This window comes from Rhinolophus sinicus, linkage group LG05, assembly GCF_036562045.2.
Source record: "Rhinolophus sinicus isolate RSC01 linkage group LG05, ASM3656204v1, whole genome shotgun sequence".
NCBI classification, from domain to species: Eukaryota; Metazoa; Chordata; class Mammalia; order Chiroptera; family Rhinolophidae; genus Rhinolophus; species Rhinolophus sinicus.
In genome coordinates this window covers 10,121,168-10,126,529 of record NC_133755.1, presented here as the reverse complement: position 1 = coordinate 10,126,529, position 5,362 = coordinate 10,121,168, and positions in this window count along the sequence as shown.

The following is a 5,362-nucleotide window of genomic DNA, read 5'->3' as shown; positions in this document are numbered from 1 at the left end:
AGGAAAGGCTCATGGAGGAGGTGACACAGAAGCTGGGAATTTTAGAAGGAGCCAAGGAAGACAAGGGTTCCAGGCTGAGGGAGCTTGGGAGCCAAGGCATGGGTGACGAAAGAAAGCCTGGAGCTTGGGGGGCTGAATGTGGTATAGCTGGGACTTAGATTTTAAGCCCAGAGGCAGATATTACAGAGGGTAGTCGCAGAGCTAGGCAGCAGATGAATCCTGAAGGACTGCGTGTGCCGTGGTGAGGAGCCCAGTGTCAGTGAGAGCGGTGGATGGTCAGAACAGGAGGGTGATGTATGGGGTCAGACAATTTAGAAGAATGACCGCGGCTGGAGTGTGGTGCTGAGATTAACTGGACGGGGCGTGGGGCAAGACCTGAGCAAGGCTGACAGATCGGAGCTTGGCAGCAAGATGATGAAGCCTGTTTAGGGCTGAGGCCACGGGGACAGAACAGAGGCCGAGAAGGCAGAGACCCTGGGAAAAGGAACACCTCCCCTGGCAGCAGTAGCAGCCAAAGAAAAGCAAGCCCCCTTGGTCGGTCAAAAGTCATCCTCGATAAAGACCAGAGAGAGAAGTAATTTATGTGTAAATGAGCCTGCATTTCCACGGGCTAACTGCACAGGATATTTGAAGATCTTGTCATCCGCCTTCTTTGCTCTCTGATTTTCTCTGATGAAATCGTTTGAAAATCACAACTTTCACATGACTCACGCTTGTCCAAACCTCAGCTGTATGCACAGTGTCATTTCCCATTTCTCAGGAGTAGCTGGTCTCAGTGAAGCATCAAAAACAAACAGATGAGATGAAGCCAGAATCAAAAGGCAGAAAAAAAATGTGATTATGAAGCAACGTGGGTCATGGAACTAGTTCGCCTTCACAGTTGTTTTTACTCACTGTTTGCATCAATTTTCCCAGTGGCATTGACTGGCCCCTCTTCCCGCCCACACTTGCTCTGACCAGAGGCAGCTTGGACGCCTGAGAAGGGCTCCTTCCAAGACTGAGCGCTGGGTATCTGCTGGATCCATCTGCTCCCTGAACACTTTACAAGATGACTGCATGGCTCATGGCTGCTCTTCCAGCAGCGACCGCGCCAGGGAGGGCAGGCAGTGTCCATCCGGGAGGATGGGCTGGCAGTGCCCATCTCTCTCTGCAGGTCTATCACCTGTGGCCACGTCCACAGTTCGGGAAGCGGCAAAGCACAAAGCCTGGGCCAACACAGGCCTTGGCAGGATCCCACTGGGCATCCACAGGCAACATACCACTGACAGAAGTCCCCAAAACACTAGGTGACAAGAAAAGTAGAATATAGTCTTCAAAGCCCAATTCAGGAGCTAGGTTAGATCCATTGGCTCTCCCTGTCGTGGAAGACAAGACTTGGCTGAGAGTCTCAAATTCATTGCCAACCAGCTGTGCAAACTTCAACCTGTTGCTTAAAATCTCTGAGCCTAAGACGCTTTTTCCCCCCGCCCCCAATGACAAATGAAAGGGTTTAACTGATGGCCTCCAATGTTCTCCTAGCTGTAGGCGTCTCTGATTCCTTTACAGGATTTTTACTTACTGATTCGGTATGAGTGTTGGGCTGAGTAGAGGGAAACTGAGGGGTAGGATGGTCCTAAGTCTTTACAAGGAGTGAGTTTACCAATGATCACAGGTCTGGGTTCCACAACCCCAGGGAAAGATCCAGAGGAGCTGGGATTTCTTGATGCTCACATGGCCAAAGGTGTGACACCTGTGGCAGGAATCACAGGTGGTCCAGAGATCAAGGCTCAGAGACCAAAGGAGGAAATGTCATTCAACACTGGTAAACGGTGTCCTCGTGGAGACACTGAAGCACAGTGAGTTATATGAGTACACACGTGGGTCTCAGTGCAGCCTCTGCCATACCATGTAGCAGCGAGTGACTTATTTTTAAATGAGTCCTTCACATCTCTTAGCCTCAGTTTTCTCCTCTGTAAAATGGGGCCAATACTACCTTCCTTGCAGGGTTATATTGAGGGTTAAATGAAAACACATATATGTGGCAGAGATGGATGACTACCCCCAAAAATGTATGCTGCTGAGAAGTGGGAGTCCAGCAGGGGTCCATTTTCCAGACCCCTTTACATTGTGGCAGGCCCAGGAGACCAAGTTCCAACCTCTGAATAAGGGTGAGAGCCATGTCATAAGGATGAGATAAGGGTGATCTTTCATCTTCTCTCTTACCCCACCCGCCAACCAGAGGTTGGTGACTACAGTGGTCTTAGGCTCCAGGTCTTTCAGCCTGGCTTCCTGAAAATTTGATGGACCCAAGCTCCCCTAACCTCCACCCTCACCCCCTTGCCCGCTGACCTTCACAGGAGCAGGAAATACGCTTCTTCTGTATGAAGTCACTGAGATTTCAGCTTGAGGTGTTATCGCACTTCAATCCAGTGTTGGAGAACCTAGAACTGTGCCCGACATGTACAAAGTATTCAATACATGACTTCCTTTAACGGCCATCTAAGCAAAACTAACTGATAGAAAAGAGCTGCGAGCAAGAAGAATTCCCATCCTGAAGGAGCTGACAGTCTGTGGGAAACCCAGACAAGTAATCAGGAGATGACGGTGCAGAGAGGAGGAGGATGGGTGAGGGCCCAGGGTGTGGGGGCCCCTGAGGGCTGACAGAGGCTGGAGTACAAATCATGAGTGGGGAGAAGAGACTCTGGAGAGAGAAGCAACAATCAGATCACAGAAATCCTGCACTCCGCATTAAAAAGAGTTGACTCTCAAACACTGGTACATGACTGAAGAAACGTAGGTGGGAGAGAGTTCATAGATATATTTGCTCTTTAGACACATTATCCCAGCCGAACTCTGGACCACCCATTGGCGTGGGCGTAAGCCAGGAGCAGGGGCGATCAGACGCTGACTCCTGTCCTAATCCATAGAAGATGGCTGGTAGTTAGTAACAGCTAACACTTTTGACCACTTACAGTGCTAAAAGCACCATTGAAGGTGTTTCTTGCATATTACCGATTTTAACCTCTTAACAACCTCTGTCAGTACAATTATCATCCCCGATTCAGAGGCGTAGAAACTAAACACTACGTTGTTAGATAAGTTCCTGAAGGTAAACCGGCCCCCCAGGATCTCTAACTCTGGAACCAACATGTAGACCCTCGAGCAATGATACCAAGAGAGTGGGACGGAAAGAAGCAGTGACGTGAATACAAGCAAAAAGGACCCGGGAGACTTGGTAGAGCCCTAACAGGGACGTTAGGACAGTGCAGACCTCCAGGGGCAGTGTCTCATCTAGGAGGTAGCATTAGCTTCCTAGGGCTGCTGTACCAAATTGCCACAAACCGGTGCCGTACAACAGCAGAAAAGTATTCTCCAGCAGTGCTGCAAGCCAGAAGTCCAAAGTCAAGGTGGTATCAGGGCGGGTTCCTTCTGGAGGCTTTGAAGGAGAATCTGGGCTGTGCCTCTCTCCTGGCTGTGGCAGCTGCCAGAAATCCTTGGCATTTGTTGCCTTGAAGCTGCACCACTTCAGTCTCTGCCCCTATCCTCTCATGGCCTTCTCTCTTTCTCTCTTCTTCTAAGGACGTTCATCGTTGGATTTAGGGCCTACCCTCATCTAGGAAGATATCATCTTGAGATCCTTAACTTAATTACACAGCCAAGACCCTTTTTCCAAATGAGGTCACACTTACAGGTCCAGCTGGACATATATTTTGTGACAGTGCCATTCAAACCACTACACCCACCAGGGTGGAAACCCAGAAGGAGAAAGATGCCAAACTCCGAAGGCTCCTTTTTTAAATATGCTGAGATTGAAGGGTGTGTGAGATTTCTGAAGAGTGTTATCTCTTAGATGGTTATGTAAAGAAATCTAAAGCCATTTATAATCCATCCATTCTGAGAATCAGAAATCTTCAAGAAAGGGCTGGAGGAAATGCCCCCGGGAACACATATTGGGACTGAGAGAAGAGGATTCGGGCAAAAGAGACGTGAAACTTTAGGGCCAGAGGAGAATAGGGCGCTCATATAAGAGCCTGAGAAGAAATGGCCCAGGGGCTTGAGACTGGTCTGGGGAGTCACAGAACAGAAGAGAGAGGTCATGCTGGGGGGGAGGGGTATGGTGCTAAGAAGCAAGGAGCAGCCAGAAACAGGAGACTGCGCAGAGAATTACATGTTTGTGTTTAAGAATCTAAGGGACAGCAGCTCCAGGTGACGGCAGTATCCAAATGTGACACACTGTGGCCCCAAGGAGCAGGGAGGATGAGTCTTACGTAGGGTTCCCTAGAAGCAGAGCCTGTAGGGTTTAGCTTCGCAGAGCTGTCTTGGGGTCTTGGTGAGCACGGCGTCAGACGAGGGTGGGGGGTAACCTGCCGACCATGTTTTCTGTGAAGTTTTCATCAGACTTCACTGAAAGGGCAAGAAGAGATGAGGTTGTGTTCAGAGGTGGACACGAGACAAGAAGGAAGAAACTTGAGCGAATGGGGACGATCTGGGCGAGGAAAGATAGAAAGGCCAGCAAAGGAGCAGATAATCAGTGGGGAACGGGCGAGAATGAGGGGGGGAGTCGGGCCTGGGCCACCACAGGAAGAACAGGGCTTTCTTTCTGGGTGTAGAGGAGTTTTAAAAGGATGGGGCTGTGAGTAGCTGGTCGGTGTGAAGTCAGGAAGTGGAAGAAGATGGTATTTTCTCTGAAGCAGAAGATAAGGTTATCTGCGGGGAAGGAGTGGGAAGTGGTGGGTGGGAAGTTTGAGAATCGTCAAGAAGATTTTAAATAGCTGCCATGGGAAGCGAAGCTGACTGGGGAACAGAAGGATTTCTTGGCAGCCTCAGGATTGTAGACCAGAATGCTCTCCAGCAGCGTTCGGCTCAGTTGTCTGAGTTTCCCCGGAGACTGAAGGACGTTGGCAAAGAAGGTTGAAGGGCTGGGCCCTAAGCTCGCGTTCAAGGTGAAAGGCAGGAAGGGCAGATGGATTTGGCAGGAGACTAGAGGGGTCAGAGGGCTGGCAGTGTCGGTGTGCGAAAGGACTAGGGGTAGGGGAGGAATGGGAAGCCAAAAGCTCAGGAGACTGTGAGCTGAGAATTGCATGTTTACATTTAAGAATCTGAGGGACAGCAGCTTCTGATGACGGCAGTATCCAAATGTGACAAACGGTGGCCCCAAAGAGCAGGGAGGATTTCATCTTTTGTTGGGTTTCCTAGAAGCAGAGCCCTGAGGCAAGGATTGTTGTGTTGGGATTCAGTAATTTATTTGGGGTGGGGGGGTGCTCTCAGGAAAAAGGGAGCGAGAGAAGCAGAATAAAGCCAGGGAAGATGACTAAGCAACGGTGTGGTCTTGCCTGAAGACTAGCGTCAGCCAATGGAGTTCTGGGGGGCACAAATTGTACCA